Source organism: Phymastichus coffea, unplaced genomic scaffold (genome assembly GCF_024137745.1).
Source record: "Phymastichus coffea isolate CEN01 unplaced genomic scaffold, Cenicafe_Pcof_1.1 PCOF00122, whole genome shotgun sequence".
Classification (NCBI taxonomy): domain Eukaryota; kingdom Metazoa; phylum Arthropoda; class Insecta; order Hymenoptera; family Eulophidae; genus Phymastichus; species Phymastichus coffea.
In genome coordinates this window covers 232,931-254,869 of record NW_026706933.1, presented here as the reverse complement: position 1 = coordinate 254,869, position 21,939 = coordinate 232,931, and the positions used below count along the sequence as shown (strand labels likewise).

General features: G+C 43.4%; 1 protein-coding gene across 4 annotated transcripts in view; it reads right to left on the bottom strand.

The window, feature by feature from the left end:
• The window catches only part of LOC131671243 (teneurin-m), a 336,250-nt gene extending 317,059 nt beyond the window's left edge, over positions 1-19,191 (bottom strand). For all 4 annotated transcript variants that reach the window (XM_058947513.1, XM_058947515.1, XM_058947514.1 and 1 more), the window contains exon 1: positions 18,874-19,191. The gene's annotated coding sequence lies outside the window, so the exon portion shown is untranslated. The remainder of the gene's footprint in view (positions 1-18,873) is intronic.
• Between the last annotated feature and the right edge of the window lie 2,748 nt (positions 19,192-21,939).

Here is a 21,939-nt window from a genome sequence, read left to right as displayed (position 1 = left end):
ATTCGATTGTTGAATATCGGCAAATCATCGACGAAAATCTATGATTCGATTGTCGCCCTCAATTCTCCTCTCCTCTCACGAAGAATTCAATTCAACCGTCGAATTTCCCACTTTCCTGTGCGAGCCTCGAATATAACTGCGTTATACTCGCCACGTCGGCTTGTCCCACTGGCGCTACATTTCGCTTTTGTTCGTTTGCGAGAAAAAAATTGGAGTCCAGTGGTTGTACAGCGGTTGAAATGGATATACCGAAAATTTTATTGATTTTTTTGTACATTTCTTTATATTATTTGTTAGACAATTATTAAGCATATCTTCAATTTGCAAATCAACTGATAATAATTTTATCGTACGTAGTACGAACACGCTATGATAGAAAGTCTCCATAAATGTTAGAGTTGAGCGTTATCAAATAATTCATTGATGAAATAAGACCGATATTCAATTGTAGATATTTGTCACCGTTACATGCTTTATTCATTGAATCAACGTTTTGTCCGAACGTAACATGATTTAATAACATAATAAAAACTGTTTGGACATTAGCTATTGGCTATAATACTCTGGTACCATCAGCATTTCTTAAAATCATTCAAATAATTAGGTTGTCAAAGTTGAATGTGTAATAATGAACAAATTCTTTCTCCGTCCGTTGTCAAAGGGCAAAACGAACGTACACCATAACCAAGGATTACGTTAGAGTGAGCTCGTTGCTGCAGTTCGCGTGAGCTTTGAAATACGGTGCATGGCTTTAGTTTTCAGACTGCGCTTCGTCGGAATAACGAAGACCCTCAAAAATTCCATTTATTTTCCATGCGACGTCAGCGCGCTTTCGTTCTTCCTCCCCTTTCCCTCCCCTACTGCCAAAACTTTCAGCGGCGGCAACTTTGCAATCCGGCTCGTTGACTTTTAAGAGGCTTTTCGGCGACTCCTCTCTCTCTCTCTCTCTCTCTCTCTCTGTCTCTCTGTCTCTCTGCCTCTTCCCCTCTTCCCCTCTTCCGCTTGTATATTCTTCTCGTTTTTTCTCTCTTCGTTTCACAATCATCTGCGTTCCAGCATGGTCAAATGAAATTCAGTCGTAACGAGTTGAATTTCTACGAAGAACGCTTCGGCGTATAGATTTATTTGCAACGACGTCCTTGACATTAACGCCTGGCTTGCTTGCTTTTTTCTGCGTCTTTTTCGTTTCTGGCTCGACGCGCACGTCGGCGCCGTGACGCCGCGCCGCGCGCTGGCTGACCTCGCCGACGTCACTTTCGCTTGGCTAACTATTTCACTTACCCTTTCTTCCCTGGCTCTGCTCTCGCGCGAGCGCCGGAATATTTATACCGTCGGGGCAAACGCTTTTATCCACTCCTAAATCAAGCTATATAACCAGAGATCTATTTATCTCACAAGACTGCTCGTTGTTCGTCCAATAATTCACAAGTATTGAATGGTTATAGTAATAGATAGGAGAAATTAGGTTGTTTTTCATATTTGCTTGAATGAAATGTCGACAAGAAAGGGAGGGCTTGGATAAATGTGCCGCACGGCAGATAAAAAGCATAAAAAGGTAGCATGAAAAAATGAATTTGAAAAAATGTGGGAGAGGGAGGCTGCGTTGCGTAGCAATAAATGGACAACAGAGGGATGCGAAGAAGGCTCAGCTGAGCGAGGAAGGGATGAAGACAAACAAACGGCATCTGGAAGAGACGTCTTTCGAGCTGACAATGCTCACGCCCAGCATTGCTGCCGAGATTTGCTTGTTTAAACGCGGGGCCTGTTCGCGCTTCTCGCGCTTCTCGCGCTTCTCGCGCTTCTCGCGCGTATTGCTGTCTTATTCAGCGCTCGTCGCGCGCTCCTGCGCCTTTCAGGCCTTTGAATAATTACCTTATTTTTCGAGCGCTCACTGGGCTCCAGCCGCTGACGCCGCGCCGCCGTATAATCCGTGTTTTTGTTCCATTATGAGCTGCTTCAATTGATACGTCTAGATTTATTTGCTCACGAGAAAGCGTGCCTCGCCCGAATTACGAGCTTATTATTCCAGGGGAGGCGCGCTTTTTTCAGCTCATAAAAATTGATGAGATATCGACCGAATGATGCTTCGATTACCTTATTTTTTTATTCTCAAGTACAAGAGTGCAGTTCGGTGAGAAACTAAATGTTATCTCGTCAAAACAAGCCTCGCCCGATATATAGCTATATAAAAGTCGATCTTCGCTTGTTGCTCCTTTTCACGCTTCGATTCGACTAGAAACGCCCTGGGCTTTCAATTTCGTAGGGCGTCGGTCAGCGTGAAAATCATTCGACGAAGCTCTCTCTGACCGCCGCGCTGGAAGATGCTGCGCAAATTGAAGTGGCCGTGACTGAAAATTTATGACGCTTTAGAAATTTATTACTTTCCGGTATTTTATATCGTTGGCCTCTATTGCGAATAAAACCACTGGCCAACCACTGACCTCAGCCAGAATTTCATAAGAAAATATTCCATTTTTCTTACGTAGCTCTTTAATCGAGATGGAGATCCCTGATCATACGTCGCATCTTCATTCAGCACTATTAGCATGCACTTGGTCGCTCGATTTAAAGGCTCGCGATCCTTTCATACATAAGTATTTTATGTTTAGAATCGAACAAAACAGAGGCTGTTGAGTAAGACGCGAGCGCGAGATCCCATAGCCGGTACTGCTACTCGCAAACGTATATGCGTGTGCGTATACACGCCAGCGCAGCTTCGACAAGTCAACGGTATATGTAATTTTCTGCCGTGAAAACGAAAAGGTTATGTAGGTACACTCGGGGCGAACAATGGTCCGCGGGACACGTTGAATTATCGATGGTCGAAGAGCTGTTTGTACTCCGCTGACAAGGAAACGCCGAGTATAAAAAGACAAGGAACTGCGAGAGAAAGAGAGAGAGCGGTAAGCTTTCGTTGTTCGACGCGATGCTGTTTTTATTATCAGGTTTTCGTTGCCAATGGAAATATACGCGCTCATTTGCAAACATTGAAAAGCTGTCTTCCTCCTCCTTTCGGCGATTTCCTGATCTGTACTTGTTCTTGCTCGTATGACAAATGTGCCATTAAGGTGTCTTTTTAAAATTAGCCGAATGAGTTTAAAGCGAGGCTTTAACACGTGACAAAGGAAGTGTACTTAATAATTAGAACGTTAGCCGCCAGGAGGAAACTTGAAATCGTTGAGTACGCCTGAAGAACAATGAAATGCGGTCAACAGTTGGCGTTACGATGACCTCTAGCTCTAGTCCATTTAGTGGTTTTCGCGGTCGCGCAGCACGGAGAATGGCGGCTAAGGCTTTTAAACTCCCTGTATCCCGAAGCAAAATGCTGTAAATCAACAAGCCGAATTGCTTTTCGTACGCTCGTGCGAGCCAAAATATTAAATTCGAAAATTTTACAAACACATTTACTGATTTCTCAAGCAGCTAAATATAAACGAAAATATATTATAGAGCTCCCAATCGATATTTCTCCGCATATAAATGTCAATTTCATTATGGGCTTATGGGCATGCGCGCCAACAAGAACAACTATAATGAAGTAATTGCAATTAGGCAAGAACAGCTCACAGCCTCTTTAATTTACTTTCCACCTATCAACTCTGTAGCAGAGTTCTCATTTGCCACCCCCTTTCTCCTCCCCCCTCCCACCTCTCTATCGTGTTGCTCTTTTTTTTTTGCTCGAGCGAGTGGTGTGCTCGTGCACGAGAAGGAATAAAGCCGACAAAAATGCTAATGACCCGCAAGGTTAATTAGTCCACTAGGGCTCGCCTCTTTACATGTATAATGCACCTCTCACCTGACTGCTGGCCAATAATCTCAAGCTCATCCGTCCTCGTCTTTCCAGCAGCAACATAAAAAACCTATAACGAATTCAGATGGAAAGCGAGGCAGAACAAAAAGCGCAGGTGAGGCTAAAGTAATTAAGTGCTTCAAATAAGATGCTGCCCTATTGCAACATTTAATCTGTTTATATGCGATCATGAAAGATTTACTCCTCATAAGCTCAATTTATTTATTCATTCGTTTGATCGTTGGTCATTTTGATATGCGATACAGCGGAAATGGTAGCATTTGTACATGGTACATATCGATTGAAATTGATGCCTGAATAATAGCGAAAGTCGTCAAAAACTTAAGAGTACTATCGAGATCGTTATTTGGAAAGCAATTCGATAATGCGATCAAGCTTATAGCACAATTTCTAACAAGTTGATCTTTTTATCCCGTTGAAATGAACAAATAAGGTAATAAGCTCGTTAAGGGTAATTAGAAAAAAATTAATTGGTTAGAGTTGCAGGCGAGAATATGGGAAAAAATGTTTTGGCAGCCGGCCGACGGAGAAAAGACGCGAGCAAATCTGCGACTGCAGAGACCGACACCTTATTAAAGGCAAAAACTAACGAGGCAGCATGCCGTCGGTGTAGGATATGTGGTGCATGCTTAGGTTTTAGCGGCAGCGGCGGGCGCGTGAGTGTGCAATTATGATAATATATGCTGATTGAATCGTCGGCTGTCGCGCTTCCTCCTGACGTACAGACGCATACACCTATACGCACGCGCTTATGAAACGAGTGATTTAAATGCAATGAGGCGCTACATAATTGAAAAAGTCGCCGCGCGCACTGCAAAGCGGACAGCTTGCGCACCTTGTCTGCTGACCTCGACGCTTCGACGATATTTCTTGTTAAATACATTGCGCTTGAGAGTTTTTCATCGAGCAAGTATATGCACATGCGGACGTGCATTTTAAGCGGCTATACACGCCCAAGTTTCGAGCGACGGCCCGTAAATTGCACGGACTCGAAGCGCGATGCAAGTTTTCCCTGCGATCGCAGAGTCAGCTTCGGAATAATCTTGCGCAGTCAATAAATACTTATAACCGTAAAACCGGGCAAGACGCATAAAATCATTCAAATTGAAGCTGCAAACGTGCCGGCCAAAAAGCACAAACAACCGCTACGCACGTTTGCCGGCAATGACGGTGAGGACGACCGCGATGCAGACAGTCCAAGCCAAGTGTGCAGTTTGGAGGTAGCTCGGAGCACCGAATACTTACGATTATTGCACTCGCCAGTTCTGTTTGTATATATGTATATAATACGCCTTACGCGTAATGGCCCTCGTCTCCGAGGTCCATTCGAAAATGAGAAAGGGAGGATGCCGATATCGACGACGCTGCCCGTCTACGCAAAACGATGGATCTTTGCGCGTCGTTTGCCTCCTCTCCATCCGTCAAAACAATTCCAAGTTTCAATCGTAAGATTTGACGACTTGCCGATTTTTTTCTGGCGCTCGATCATCGAACGGCGCATGCACGATTCGGATCGGACGAACTATTCGGAGGTAGCAAGACTGGCGGAGGGTGCGAACTAGGTGATAAATGTAGAAGGCTTGGAGATGAACATTAGGCCATGAAAGTAAAATGTGGAGAAATTTGCAGAGGGGCAAAGGAGGCAGAAGGAGAAGAAGAACGAGAGGAAGAGAGGAAGAGTGAGCCAGGGCCAATAAAGACGATACAAACGAGCTCATTATGCGGAGAAACGGGCGGTTTCTTTCGAATGCACTGCAACGAATTACCATACTACCCTCAGGTCCGCTTCTCTTCTTGCTTCTCTCGTGGTCTCCCGAGCCAGTAGCACTTTTACCAAATGTCCCGTCCTCGTCGAGCAGTGGCACGATGCCCAATTAAAACGGCCGAAGAGGTATTATTGTGATTTAAAGTGTAACGGCGGTGAGAATTACTGCCGTAGTCAGATTGGAATCTCTCGTTTGGCCGCGGAACGAAATCGCAGAGGAGATCGGCGCGGTACGGAATGAACCTTGGAAAAGCGTCGAATCTTGTAGTCGGGGGCACGAGAGTAATAAAACTACACGTACGTATGGTGCTGCAACGGGTGAAAAGGATATCGAGAGGCTACACCTGGCCATAAACAATCGAGCAAAGTTTGATTATGAAAGTTTTTCCTGAGCCGCGCGCGGCTGTGCAAATCCAGCAACTCGCATGGGTTGCGCGGCAGAGGCCAAGCGCACACACGTACGCACACAATCGAATCTTGGCTCGGAGACGGCACGTGCTTTATGGGCGCCATTCGTTTGGATCGCTGGCATCCTCGGCAAATAGAGCGCCGGATATACGCGTCGATGCCTCGTAAATTTGCAAGGTGAAAGAGCTCTCCACTCTCCGGCCGGGAATTTGGGGTGTCGTTTTGCGAGAGCCAGAGAGAAGCGAAGGAGATATGCCTTTTTGTTTGGGCTTCGCATTGTGCTGAGCGATTTATGAACGACCGAGCCGGAGGAGCTTCACGCTCGTGCTCAAGGTGTCGTCTTGGGCAGACTTAAGGCAGCATTGCTTAAGGCCCAGGCAATGCGATCGACGCCATTTCTTTCGTTTGTGCCGCTCGCTCAAGAACAAACTCCCGTTCTATCTGCAGATAGCTGCTGTAGTAGGCGCGCAACGCTGCTATTTACTGCTGCGAGCAAAAGCCAAACTTAGTATCGATTAGTATGTCAAACGACGGACGAGCAAAAGAGAAGTAGAGACAGGTCTCGCGAGGCTATATTAGCGGGCAAAGTCGTAGTCGTGCGCGCACAGAGAAAGGCAGAGAAAAAAGAAAATAAGTCAAATAAAGTCAGAGAAGAGAAGCGAGGAAAAGGAATCTCGCGCCTTATCCTCGCAATAGGAAGAATAATGTCGGAGTCGATAACGCCAGCGCTCGCGCACACATACACGAGAGCAAATTTCAATCTACGAAGGCTCCTTTGTTTCTCGCGTCAAAGAAGCCAAGTTTTCCCCCGGCCGAGATAAGCTTCCATCTCACTCTCTCTCTCTCTCTCTCTCTCTCTCTCTCTCTCTCTCTCTCTCTCTCTCTCGATCGCCCGAGAGATGAAGCTCGAGACTCGGCGTGGAAAGGAAAAATAGTAAATTGGCGCGAGCGCACAGAGTAAGACTCTAATACTCTGCGATGGGATGACGAGTGGCATGAGTTGACAATTTCATTCGCTAGCACTGCAGTAGTCTCAGCCTTTCGCGCCTTTCGCTTGACAAGTGTTGAGAGCCCAGCCATTTTTTCTTCTAGTTTATCGAATATGTATAAAGAATAGTTAATTTCGTTGGGATTTGTGAGTTGCGACTACTATGTACACAAATACCTTTTAGCAAAATTCCAAAAAACATATTTTTGACAAACCAAAAGTAAATATCCAAATAAATTTCAAACAACGCCAAATGCAAAAAATACAAGCTTTGAATTAATAAATTCGTTCACTTTAAAGACAATAATATTTCGATATATAATTATAAAATCAGCATATTGACGATCTCCGACACAACTCGATAAATTTAAATTAATTATATTATTTTCTGGAGGCATAAATTTAATTATATCCAATTTGAATTTTCATTCGATATTGTAATTTTCCACTTCTCTTGAAAAATGGCAAACGCGATCTTACAGACACTGGTCGATCGGAAATTCGCTCGTAAATCGTTAGCTCATAAAAGCTCTCATCGGTTATACCTTGGGTGTGCTGCAACTAATGTGCGGCGGTTGACGTAACGTACGTACATTGCTAAACTAAACATTTCTGTCTACAGAAATGTTTGTAAATGATGACTGATGAAACATGACTATTTTGTAGACTTGGTCAACGTAAACGACATGTATTCTGTTATTTGTTGCAATTTGATGCTTAGACAAATAGGTAATGACAATTAAACATTGTCGGAAATTTTTCGCGGTTCAAAATCACTGCTCTGGAAGCGCTACTTCTGATTGAAATTGTTTATCATGATTTGAGACCATTAACACGTAGACTGACAAGAAAACGCTGTAACCTCTTTCATACGTTCTCTCATTGGGTCATTCACTCTTAGTCTTTTTCGCCATTACCTGCATCGCCGCCGTTCTCGCGCTTACTTCTTTCACGCGAGCGCCGGCTTATTTTCAGAACGCTCGTCGAGGTTGCTTTCTTTTCATTCGGTTAATTTTTTTTTCAATGAGTTCTATTATCGACTTTACGAAGAATTGAAATAAATTTTAACTTTAAAAGATACACTGTAACAGAGTCACATCTGCCTGAAAGGCTAGTCATCAATATCATGCGGGAATTATTCATTGGTGATTGTGAATTATACGTTTCCAGTAGGAAATTAGTTTCCTCTTTGCAACCAGCCACGTGAATTACTATTCATACATTTCCCATCCATTGAATTTGTTTGATTTTTCAAAATAAAACCTTTCTAAATAGCCATTCGACGGCAAACGGGAAAGAATATACGAAATCCATCGAAATTCGCAATATGCAGCGAGTCAAATAAAATGGATTCAATAACATTTACGCCAAATAAAGCAGATTTTCTGAAAATAACATTTACGATTTTATTGCTATGCGAGCTATCATTCTAATTCCAGACCCAACACGGCACGAGCCAATCGCTTTCCGAAAGCATTTATCGACCGAAAATTACGCGCGAATCTCGATGGCCACTGCCAGGGGAAAATCTCGTTTATGACGACGCGATGATTAAGCCTCGTGGCTATGAGTACGTGTACGTGTGTGAGAGGTGCGGCGCGATTAAGATAAGAAAACGTAGTTACGCTCTCTCTCGTTAGTGTAACAGCATAATTTTCGAATTTCCCTTAGCGACGCACTTGATAAATGGCTAACTATTCAGCTGCTCCTTTATGCTTTTTCGAGCGCTCACTGCTATTTTCGTACATCTTACGACCGATAAATAGAAATACAACTTTTTAGATGGAATATGCACCTTTGACAGCTTGCTGTTAACCGAAGGTGTAAAAATAGTTGAGTAAACTCACAAGCTAATTAATTGTGGATAGTATGGGCTGATCAAATTGAAATTATGGCAGCTTTAAGCGCCGGAACGGTGGTTCAATGTTTGCATGATCGATTAATTTGTTTGTCGTAACAAAACTGTTTTAATTAGGCATATATATTCCGCGGACCACCTCTTTCTATGCAAAGAGTGTGCGCTAGAGCAGCAACCGCATCAACACACGCACATTTGCAAGCAGGGATTAATGCGGTAATTCGCATGCACTTTGACTGCATTTGGTAAACAACGAGGATAAACTTGCGAGCGAACTGACTTCAATGTTGTTCAATGCCGTTGCCTCTCTCCCTCTCTCTCTCTCTCTCACCACTCTCTATTTCTATTTCTCATTCAGCTACACTGTTTGGTTATCTCTCTCTTTCAACTTTGACGGGCTTCGCGGAATCGAGTTTTTCCACCAATTTTTTTTTATGTTTCATTTGGAATTTTAGTAGCATGCAGTGTTAAAAACTAAAAGTTTGAACATTTATCCGATGCGATGCTATGTCTGGACTTATCTATACGAGTTATAGGCTTACCTGTTACGCAGAGAACTGCACGTGGACTCGTGAACCTTTCCCTAACTCATGACTAATGACTTCGAAGCTCTACTTCAAATGTATTTTTGCCTTCAATGTGATTTCTCTATATTCATGAGTAGTCAGATTTTAACGTTAAAATAAGCATTTTGAAAGTCACATCGTAGTAGATGGCCATTGAAAATTCTCGTCTCGATTTAGCCGTAAGAAGTGAGAGGGAGAGCGAGAAAAAAGAAAGCTCGATTACAAAGTAGCCGCGGCGATATACAGAATTTTTTATTAAAAAATGCATTCTGCCGATGAAAAGCTAATGCATAATTCAGTAAGCAGGGACGTTTAATAAGGAAACGCACGCGGAGGGTACTGCTGCTGCGGCGCGCTATATACAAGCGAGAGAAAGAGAGTGTGCCTCGTTAATTCTGCGCAACTGTGAGGCAAAACTATCCCAAGAAAAAATGAAAAGAGCACGGCGGTGGCTGCAGTGGCGACGCAACAAACGCATTGGAGAAAAATGAAAAAAGTAATGAAACAAAAGAGCAGTAAAGGAGAAAAAATTATATGTCTATAGGTCGAAACATCGTGTAACTAAGAGAGAGAGAGAGAGAGAGAGAGAGAGAGAGAGAGAGAGAGAGAGAGAGAGAGAGAGAGAGAGAGCGGGAGTATAAGCGAAACGACCAACAGGTTAAGCAAAAGTTTTTCCTGGCAGAATGCGCGATAAAAGCCAATATCGCTGATGATGAGAATAAAGGCTCCTTGAGTACGGTATGTTTACCGAGGGCGCAAAAAGTAGGCCGCTTCGTAGCGAGGCTTCTCTGCTATGCTTCATCTTTTTTTAAGCGTGGGTGCACTCTTCTCCCCGACAATGCGCGCACTCGTGATGGGTTATGGAGTACTCGCGCTTCAGCCTGCCGGCTCTTGAGGCTTTCGCGCGCATATATAGCCGCGCGCGCGAAAGTTACACCTGGTATGTAATGTCTACATCCTGCTTTAGCGCTCTTGGCTATGCCGGCCCGCCTGAGTAACGAGGCTATCGTATTCAAGTTCAATCGTAAAACAAGCACTGCAACAATATTCCTGATGTGCTAGTTGAAATATTCATCGCTTTCTCGGGAGAATTTTAATTCCGCTGCGTGCTTAATTAACGCCTGTGCTCTTCAGACCAGATTTTCCCACAGAACAGTTATTGTCCAAAAATAATAACTGATCATTTTTATGGCACAAACAAAATTTATACCTGCTTTCAAAACATTCGACAAAGTTTGCCAAAAGCAATTTTTTCATGCTATTCCGTTTTTCTCACAAAATTAATAAAGCCGGAATAAAATGCAGCACCAAGATAAAAATAGTATAGTGGATAAATAGTGAACTGTTATTTATTTGTGCTGATAATATTATCAGACTTGTTGTCTTCAGAGTGCCAGACTTATAGAATAAAATTAAATCTGATGGAATATATTGTTCAATTCATTTACAACGAATGTATAGCCTAATCTCTTTCATCGAAGCCAAAGCGAATAATTAATTAAATTTCGTTCGCCTAAAGTTGTTCGGGTATTTTGAAAAAGAGTGGAAAAGAAAATATTGCCAATATTAATTATGCCAATAGCCTTGTTTTTCTGGTGAGTGACTCTAACAAGCGCAAGAGCTCAAACAAAAAGAAGGTGGCGTATATCCACTGCCGGCTAAAGTTAAGCTCAGCTCGCATGGTTAAACCGTTGGCTGGCGTCAGGCGCTCGCTCACTGACTTGCAGGAGAGAGAGAGAGAGAGAGAGAGAGAGAGCTAAAGGGCGAGTGATATACGAGAGTGGCCCTATACGCAAAGTAAAGCTATACACGGGTCTCTGTTGGCTGGCGCGTTTCCGGCGTAACCGGTTCAAGATAGACGCGCGGCCCCGTAGAACAAACGTCCGTAGGACACAGACACTCTCTGCACGCGCAATGCAAATCGGCCAAGATGGACAAAGCGTTGTAACTGCAATCCTCTCTCTCGTAATTAGTCTCTCGCTTCAAACTCTTTTTTCTCTCTTTCTGATTGGGAGCTCGGTTACGTGGTGTCGGATCGTGTGTTATTCGGACGCAGTCACTGACCTCTTATAAACTAGTCTAGCCTGGCTAGAAGCTAAGGGCCGTCACTGCCGCCTGTGCAGCCGCCTTGTAAATTAATAACTGTGTACTCGCCTCGCGCACACCTGCAATATGATTTACACGCGTAAGCGTCTTGTTTTTCTCCCTCCTCGCTGTTTTCTGCACGATTGGCAAAAGCTTCTTTTGTAATGGCGTTTCGTAATACCGCCGTGCCTGATTGACTAAGCGATGATGTACACAGATAATCTACGATTTTTTCGATACCGCTCGGTCGAACAGCGGATAATTGCATTATTCGAACGTCGAATAGTACAAGTCATGTATGCGCAAGCTCGTGCGTACGTTATTGGCACGATTGTAATGACTCTTGATTGGCATGAGAAATTTGCGAGAGAATTCGCAGCGAATCATTCGCAAGCGCTGCTACTTTCGTGACATTCTCGTTTGATAAACGCGCATAGCGTAATGTCGTGTCGTTTCTCCAAAGTACTCGTTTCATTTTTCACTCGAAACATTTAGGAATCGATCGCATACGAGGAGCACAAGCAGCGCAGCGAAATGTAGAATTGCACGGAAAGGAGAAAACGCGCAGAGTGAAACGTATTGTTGAATCGGCCATGGGATGTTAATCTTGGGCAAGGGATCGGAGGGAGAGCAAGTGATCGCTGTTGAAAGAAGCCCGCTTCACGAGGATGTAGCAGCATGCACCTGCGATCGGTATATGCCCTTACACGTCTGTCCCTCAGTCAGTTAGGTTTTCCGGTTGCGCAAGGCGCGCTTTTATGTATTTTTTTATGTAAACAAGCCAGTTACGGCGATGGCAGAGCAAGAGACCGAGAGAGTAGCCACCAGAGATTAGAATGTTTACGAGCTCGCCGAGTTAGCCCGTCGATTCTTTCCAATCCTCGGCGCAGCATACACATCGCAATAATTGTGCAGCAGGGCCTAGCTGGCTCGGATTAGCCTGCGCGCAAAGTGGATAAAGCTGCGCGCGAAGGTGTCACACGATATACGTTGCGTGCTTTTATAGCTTTCTCTCTGGAGCGCTGCTCTATAGCTGGCGATACACCGCAGCGCCAGCAGCAGCAGTACAGCTAGTCCAATATATTACGCAGATAGCCATGCTAATTCGGAGCGGCGCTGCCGCAGCCGCGAAACGTCGAACCACCGGTTCTAGTAGCTGGCTGCCGCGTATTATGGCCGCGCCGCGCGACTGCGGATTACGCTGATGCCGGGAACGACGAGCTCGATGCGTTCGTTGCCAAGTGCGCGGTTCACCCCGCGCGGCCCGACAATTAACTTGCCTGCTGCCACTGTTCTCTTTTTTATCGCTCTACGGATTTCCAATTTTTACTTTTCCGAATTCAAAACTACATTTCCAAATATTAACAATTTTTCACAGAAAAACTGCGCAGTAACTTCAAACTGGATACATTCATTAATTACCTCGTGCGAACAAAGAGCTAAAAAAGGATAAGCTCGCGCAGGCGTATAGTTTAATTTACATCTCTTGGCGTTACGTGCGAGAGAATATGAGAATTACTGCCAAAAAGCGAAAAAGGATTCCCGAGAGGGGGAGGGGAAGGGTGGCGGGCGGTGGAGTGGGATGGGGTGGCGGAGGGGGGGGGGGGGGGTAAATGGAAGGTGAGAAAGAGCGAGAATTTCCGGGTTCTCGTTCGCGAGAAAACGTGCGCGCGCGGTTGAGGTGACTTTAGCATTAATTAATTTGCCCGAGAGTTTTAACGACTTATTGCACTTCAATTAACTCATTTTAAATTGCATAATCCCGGGTGGCGTCGACGTCGTCGTCGCTGGCCAGTAATAAACTTGCGGGTGAAGTCACCACACCAGCGCGTGCAGATTTCGTACTACTCGACCGCCAAAGCCCCCAGGCGGAGCTTTTCGTTTTTCGATGTCGACTAACTTTTCCCCCAGCGTCGCTGGCCGCCGACGACGCGTCATTATAACGAGGAAGCGGGCTTTTAATGGTTTTCATGTTAATCGCTTCGCGGACTAGCCAAGTGCTAGTTTTTTTCACTCAAAAGATACTCCAAGAGTTTTTCACATATTATTCAATGAGCTTCTCAAAAACTCAACGCATTTGTTTGAATTATCATTGTTTTTTTTAATGCGGTCTGCACAACGAAATCTTCGTGATTCTGTCCGTTTCAAGCTCTATTTTTAAAAGAATCCGAATGGTAATAACACTTTCAAAGTTGAGCAACTTGTCAACTGTGCCAGAAGACTTTTTCAAGAAAATACAACATTAACAGGGGCGTCACGAAACGAAGTCGTCGTCGTAATTGCAAGCCCCTGCGGAAGGGTAACGTGCGGACGCTGGAGTCGACGGCAGTGGCCGCGGCGGCAGCATGGCTTTAGGCGGCTGCGAGAATACGAAGCCCATTGTCCGGGATACTGATTAAATACTTGACACATCGCTCTCGCGACTCGTAACTTTGTTGGAATCGTAATTACGCGAACGCCACGCGGACCTACGGCTTCTGTCAAAGTTTTACCGAGTCCTATAGAAAATCACCTGCACACACGCTTGCAGCATACTCGAAAACTTCTCACCTTCCATTTCGCTTTTTAATTATCGAACTTTGTTAACTCTCATTGGACACGCTCAATTCCGAAAAACTGTCAATTCGTCAACTCACTCGCGGCTTCTTCGACTACAACATCACGAAAATTCTCGAGAGAGCAAAGCTCCGTTCTTTTACTTCTCTTCTATGTCTTTCGTCGTGCGCGAGAGTTAAATAAGCCTTTTTGCAGTAGTCTGCCATTATCTCGAGGGAATCTCTCTTTCGCTAATTCGACGCGATGATCTCCGGCCACGTAGTTTGGGTGACACGTGTAGTAGCGCGCACTCCAGGGATCGAGCGTGGCTAAAGGTCCCTCGCTCACTTAAAATTTTAAGCTTCGTAGATGAAATTTGCCTTAATAAGCTTTCTAATCTCGGCAGGATTACCTTTTTGAAATGCGATGTATGGTCATACCTTGCCATATGTAGTTACGTGTTCTTTACCGAAATCTTCTTTAAACAAATGTAGCTCAAGTTTCAAAAGTTCCTTCTCTTTCTTTTCCATTATCCCAAGCTGAGCGTAACATATACACACACCAACCGCTGCAGTATTTAAAAACAAGCACTGCAATCCGATGAGAATGCAGTAGCTTGCGTAAACGTCACTTCTTGCTCGGACGATGCGCTCGGCTTGAAAATTTTGCATACTCATTCGTTTTTTTTTTAAATAACACGCAAAGCGAGGAAATTTAATCCGTTCCTAACGAGCGTTTTGATTGAAACCATAGGAGACTAAATTAAAAAGTCGACTCGTGACCCGCTTATTAGCCGCACGGGCGGCAAATGGAGCTGTATTGGAACACATAACGACAAAACAATGGCCGACAGGGCAATTTGTTTTTTCGGTGTCCGCTTACTGGAGTCGCGTGACCTAGGAAATAATGTAGTCTTAACTTCTGCAGATGACAGTATTAAAACCCGCGGGAGCATTAAGTTATTGGACAAATTGACGCCAATTATAAATAATTGACAGTTAATCGTTACCCCGATGATGACTTCTACTCGTACACTCACTTTTATTTTTTTATTTCATATTTTTTTCGCTATTCCGAAGATAAACTCTGACCGAAATTGATATGTTTCACACATTTGCGACAAAGTGAATGTTGAAGTTTGACGTGATATTACCTTTCACATAAATTTCATACAGTGTTTTTATGCATCTCGCTTTTCCGCTCTATCTCTTTCTCTCACTCACTCGTATTTCGAGTCTAATTTAACAAATTACTTTTCCTTTTTCGAAAAACTCCTCAAAGCTACGCAAAGCTTTTTCGCCGATTAACTCACCAGCTGGATTTACAGAGTAACAAAAGCGCGCTCGGATATTCCTCTCTGAACTCTATCGTGAAAGAGAGGGAGAGAGAGAGAGTGAGCTCGGGGCCATTAAAGTTTTACAGCGCGTGGTCTCCAGTCATAAATGCTCGCGCGACAGGTAATAAAGACGCTTAATACTAATGACACTAATGCCAGTCGTTCGGAATGAGCAAAGAAACAAACAAATATCTTGTTTTTAAGCGACAAAAGTGCAACTTTGTTCCTGGGATATAAATTTATACGATTCCAATGGATCCACACTGGAGATTACATTTATTATTACGGTAAAAACTTAAATGCCCTGCTTTACGATTATTGCCTCGCTTCTCATTTGATTACTCGTCATATGTATCAGCATTTTTATGCATTGCCTTTATTAACGATAATATTATAAATAAATCACTCATCGAGTGCTGAAACCAGTTGATTTTTTCATCGTCAATACTCATGAAATAGGTGAGAGGCTTACTGCGTATTTGCCTTTTAGCGTGAATTTCCGTGGATTCTCATCGTTAAACTTTTCGCGCGTTGGAAAATTAACGAGCAGTCTTGTTCCAGAAAAAAAGGCGTAAATGAACGCACAGTAGCGTGAGCTTGCAACAAAAGTAAATAAAGCAAAGAGAGAGAGAGAGAGAGAGAGAGAGAGCTGCTAGGTTCACCGGTGCTTGCGCGCAAAACGCTTGCGGGGGCTTGTCGCGCGCTGACAGTTTTGACGAATCGACTGCTCGCTCGCGTCGATTATTATGAATCCGTGGCGCACACGTCCGCGGGCGATGATTGAATCGTGATCGATTGACGCGGCCAAGACTCGCGCTGCGTGCAATCACTCACAAAAATCACGCTCGTCAACGAGTCGTTTCCTTTTGTTTCTCTCTTTATGTTTTTTCTTTCACCCGCCGTTGTTTTACGCGCGTATAAAAGATCGGAAAATCACAGCCGATGACAGACAGACCGTGTGATTTGATGGTTGAACACTTTCCGAAGGGTTAATGCTGAATAAGTAGGTCAGAATCTTTTCGTTTGATGAAGTTTATCACAGATTCACCGATAAACTGGATAAACTGTTTGACGTTATATATTTGTTTTACTTTCATCTGTCTCTGATCGATCCTTAACCTTTGACCTGAGTGGGTCGAGATTTTATGGCAACTATTAGTTTCCGATGGAGCTTAATAAATGACGTCAATATATCATAAGCACGTACTTTTTTATAATCTTTACATTTATATCCGATACCTAATCGTAATCTTTTATTATAATTGAAGTTGCTTCGTTTAATTCGGTTTCATATTACAGATTTTTCGAAAAGCTCGTTCAATGAACGATTGATGCTTACAGAATATTAACTATGAAATAATCGAAACGAGAAGAGCTTATAAGAACAAAAAGCTAAGCTAAATACAATATTTCAATTGCACTTCAGAAAATATGAAACTTATTTGCCTAGTTACTGTTGATTTTCAGCGCATTAAAGCGAAATAGTGACTTGCAACGGATTGCTCAATGTAAAAGAATCGTTATGAATCTTTGAAGTTTCCATCTGAAAAATAAGAGAAAGTTAGCCAAATAAAATCCTCCAAGTTTTTAGTTTTTTATGCTAAATTTTTCCACCTGCGCATCCGTGTTTGACTCGGAGAAACTTTATTCAGAATTTAGTTGAACAGCCTTTCTGAAAATAAGCTACTTTCAAATATACAACAAAGATACATACAACTTTTTAAATAATCTTTAAATTAGAGTAACAATATAAATACTATCTTGATAAAACGATAATAATCAATATATTTTTATTAATTTGTTAACATTTTCGGCCGAGCATTAATCATTAATAATTATTAATTTCAGTAATGACGTAACGTACCGTCAGTCATTAATAGGATTCGCTGTTTCCTGGTCGAAGCAGTACTTTCGCAAAAAATTACAGTTTATCAATCGAACTGGTGAGCGTAATTTTGCTCTGTTGGATGCAACCTGAGATCACTCGTGATTTAATAACCTATGACCTTTTCCTTTGAACCTCGACTCTACGTCGCTCTTGTGCTCCGGACAAACGTTTCTGCTCCGACTCGCGCTCGCACATTGCTCACCATTTTAGGTGCTTATTTACGGGGAAACTGATGTCGAGTGCACGTGAAGACAAGCACGGAAGAGATATAAAATTTGAGTCAGTGGAATTCCCGAACTATATCACTCATTTTTAGAATAAATTTTAACGCTTATACCAAAAAATCTTATGATTTTGAAAACAGTAAATAAATGATTTATTATTTATTATTTTTGTTCATATATGATATTCTTTATATTTTTCGGAAAATATTTGTATTCAAAAATTAAAAAGTTTACGACAAAAAACGTTCTTGGAGTGTAAACGTAATTAGAATTCAAGCGTGATGTTTACAGAGAAAGAGAGGGACAGAGGGAGGGGGGGAGGCTTTCGCTTTTTTAAAAAGCGCAAGTCCCACGCAGAGGGGATTCTCACAGAGCGAACTATGCCTCGTTAAAAGCCACGTAACTATCCTCGAGACGTAACTGTCCCGCATTTCAAATGGTAGAGGAGGAGTAGGAAGACACGCATGTAACTTAAGAAAATAAGCGTCGAGTTTCCGCCCTTGCTAATTGGAGAACGCTTGCCGCACAATTATTAAGGGCGAGAGTAAGAGAGAGAGAGAGAGAGAGAGAGAGAGAGAGAGAGAGAGAGAGAGAAACAGAACGAGAGTAGTAGTAGCTCTTGACGAATGGCGCGCCTTTTAAAGAGTAAAAACCTTGACTCCATGCGACTTTTTACAGGCACGCTTCTTGTGACCGATATTCGTATAACGCGCGCGAAAGCGTGAGAGCCGAGTGGATTTTAGTGCCGCTTCTTTTGAAGCTTGGTTAATTAAATTTTGACCCTGCCCCACGTGCCAGCCCCAAGTTCTTGCTTGTTTATTAAGCTAACAGCAATATTTTCTTTGTCAAAGCATTTTCAAAGATTACAAAGAACTCGTACAGGCGTCAATATTTTTCATATTAAATAATTTTATTGAGTTAATCGGATATATTTTTAATTTCATTTTAGTCAAGTGATCTAATAATAAATTTAATTATGAGTCTTTTGTAATTGGCGTAATTCAGTTCTAATTTTAGAAATCATCGTCAAATGAATTTTTCATTGCAAAGAAAAAAGTTTCCCACTAATGAGTGCATTTCCGAGGTCAGCGTGCCTCGAAAAATTCTTATGTAGAAAAAGGCATTGTTCGGCTTGGTAGTTCCACTCCAAAGAAGAAAATTCTCCTAACGAGGCGATGCGCTTCTCCCTTTGAAAATAGCGGCCTAGACCGAATAAAAGGCGTTCTCTTTATCCGCGACCTGCGCCTCGCAAAAGAAAAAAAATGAATGAGAAAAAAGATAAGAAGTAACCGACCTAATTCTATTCGACTTTAAATATTTAATGCTTACAAATAGAATTGGATGTGATGTCGTAAAAATAAGCTGCAAATTTAGGGGTGTCAAAGAGGTTTTGAGAAAGAACAACTCACCAGTCACGTTGACGCGCTCTGATTCTCCGTTGGTCGAGTTCTCGCGTGCAAGTCCCTGAGGTCTCGTTGGCGCGTCCCTTTCTCAGCAGCACAGCACGACTACACCGGGTACATGTTTGTGCAACCTACACACTCGTTTCACACTTGGTCAAGTTTTCTCGCTTTTCTCCGCCGCGGATATAGTCTTTTACGTGAGAAGAATCGATGAAGACGAGTTGCTTTTGATAAAGCGCAGAGAGAACAAGAGAGCTTGTGAGTCAGTCACGTGGCCAACCAGTCACGCTGCCGTCCGCCTCTCGCGGACTTTTATCCGCCGCACGCTTAAGCTCACGTTTCTATCCAGTCCATTCAAACCTTTACTTTCGTCTGAAACTCGGAATTTTGAATTTTTTTTCTCTCTGCTTCGATTTGCTTCTGTAAGTTCGTTCAATTTTTTCGATTAGAACTTTTGATAAATTCCATAAAAAGAAAGCTCGGAAGTATGGACAATCTCATAGATAAAAATCACTGTTCATGTGCGTCGCTGATCGTACATATAACTTGTTATAAATTGTTTACAAGTGACGTGTGTGTATAACGGCATGAAAGAGGGCTTTTGCTATGGAGGTTTGGTCTAGGCACGCGCGTCCGCTCGCGAAGTGTTCGCCGAACGCACTGAGGATACCGACAGTAACCGGGGGTAGTTCACCGGTGACGTCGCTTGCTAGCGCGCTTGCGGGGCTGCGAGAGAGAGCGAGAGAGAGAGAGAGAGAGAGCGAGCGAGAGAGTTTTGCCGGCTCTACTCTCTGGGCATGCGCCGCATGACGCTTACAGCACAACCCGGACTCTCGGTCTGTCTGTGTATTCGTATATAGAGCCTGGGAGGGCTGGCTGCTACCGCCACTACTCACCCCACAACCCCCGACGAGTCGATGTGCCAGTGGGAGAAAAAGAGGCGATTGAGGGGTGTAAATGGTTGAAACCAGTCTTACAGCTAGAGATGAATGACGATGATGATGCTGTTAGCATTGTTGTGTTGGCCGTTTGTTAAATTTTTATTTGAGAGATCAAGATCTGATCATCAAGGAGAACTTTAATTAATCAAGAGGTTTTTTCATCCACTTGTGGGTCGCGGCTTGGTTATTCGTGTGTAAGGCGTGTAATCGATCAATCAGCTTTTAATTGAAAAATTGCAAATGCAATGGAAGATGTAAATATCGAATTTTCATCAGTCACTGGATGCAAGTATAATCATGCTGCAATTGTCATGTATCGTGAATTTATCGATGTCGTAAATTAAAATACCATGCCAATCTAAATTTTGATGAAAATGTAGAGGTTGGAAGCTTTTTGGTGGAAAAAAATAAAATAACGCTGGTGGTGTTAGCGTGTGCAGTAGCGAATTCGAAAGGAGCAAGGTCTACTACGATAAAACGGCGAAGATACGAAAAAAACCGCCTAATGAGGGGAGCCGCTCAAAAGCCAGCTGGGTTCTCCTTAAAACTCCTATTTTCGCGGCTCTTTTCGCCAACGAGAGAGAAGAAAAAAACAGTCATCGCCATCGTCGTCGCGAATCTTTTTAGAATCACAGCTCATCTGGAATTGCGAAGGCGGCGGCGGTGGTGGCGGGAGCAATAGCGGCGATGGCGGCACGGTTGGCGACGAAATGAAAGGCGTAAACGCGCGGAAATCGGGTCTTCGCACGTAATGAGATTTAAAAGGAGCCAGGACGTGCGTGAAAATCAAAGGGCTTCCGTCCGTGATGAAACTCGTCTCAAGTGTTAATCGGGTTTTCTCGCTTGCTCGAAATTTCAACGGAAAGCTCCCTAGGCTATACGGCGCGCGCGCGCGCGCCGCCAGCATACCACTGAATTAGGAATTTTGGTATAGCTATCGCGCGCAGTTGGAGGCAACGGAGAAAGAAGAAAAGAAGAAGTAAGAAGCGATTCACGCTAATGACCCTCGACTTTTACGAGTCGCCGTAAAGCCATAGGAAATTAGGTCGTCGCAAGGGGATCCGGAAGCGCCGTTAAGCGAAACATCTCGGCACGTCGCGCATGAAAATATTTATTGAATAATGTAACGGCTTGTGCGTCCCATTGCCGCTCGAGCGAGATTTAGCAGCGCCATCGTTATTACGGTGAATACGTTTCTTCTCGCGCGCGCGATTCCAGACCGCGAAACATTTTGCCTAGATCGGTTAATTAAGAGGTTTAGCTGCAAACAAAAGCCGCGAATGCGTTTCGTTGCGTAGCCGCACGTTCAATTAGTCTTTTATTGGTACTTCCGGCTTGTTGATTCGTGCGCGCGGTGCGCCCTCGGCCGGCTGGTGGGGTACGTTAAGCTCTTTCGATTTTTCAAACTTCAAATAAAACTCACCGCTCGATGTTTAAACGCGCTATCGGTCTTGCACTGTTCAGATTTTGAGTAGTTTTGTAGTCGCACGGATCATTGACGCGTTATTGAGAGAGGAGCAGTTTGTTTTTCTTAGCAAAGGGTTGTTGCAAACATAAAAACCACCCTCTCGGACAAAGTTTTTCCGCATTTCCAACAAATCGAATAAATAGTTATGCAGAGAGTTTTGAAAAAAAAAAAAAAAAAAAAAGAAAGTTTTTTCATAAAAGCAACCAGTTGAAAAATTTAACTCTTCTCGACAACAAAAATTTGTAGAAAGAAAATCCGCCAACACGCGTTCTACAAACGAAGCTTTAGAATAATAACTCGTAATCCAAACTTTTTTCATCATCCTTTGTCATAATAAAATTGGAGCCGGACAAGGGGGTGACTCTAGGTTGGCTCGCGCAAAAGGTCTGCTGAAAATTGAAACGTAGTCGCCTATAATCCCAGCAGCAGCAGTAGCGGTGGCGGCGACAGCGGCAGTAGCAGTAGTAGTAGCAGTAGCGTCGGCCATTGATTCGGCCGCTAGCGAACAAAGGCCGATTTAATTGTTCCGCGCCGAAATCGCGCGCTTTTGTTCCATGCGACCAAAGGGGAAAGAGAAAGCGAATAATAAAAAACTGAAAGGGAGTGAACCGTCGACCCTTGCGTAGCCACCAAGAAATAACTTGCGTTTGTGACTGTGATAAA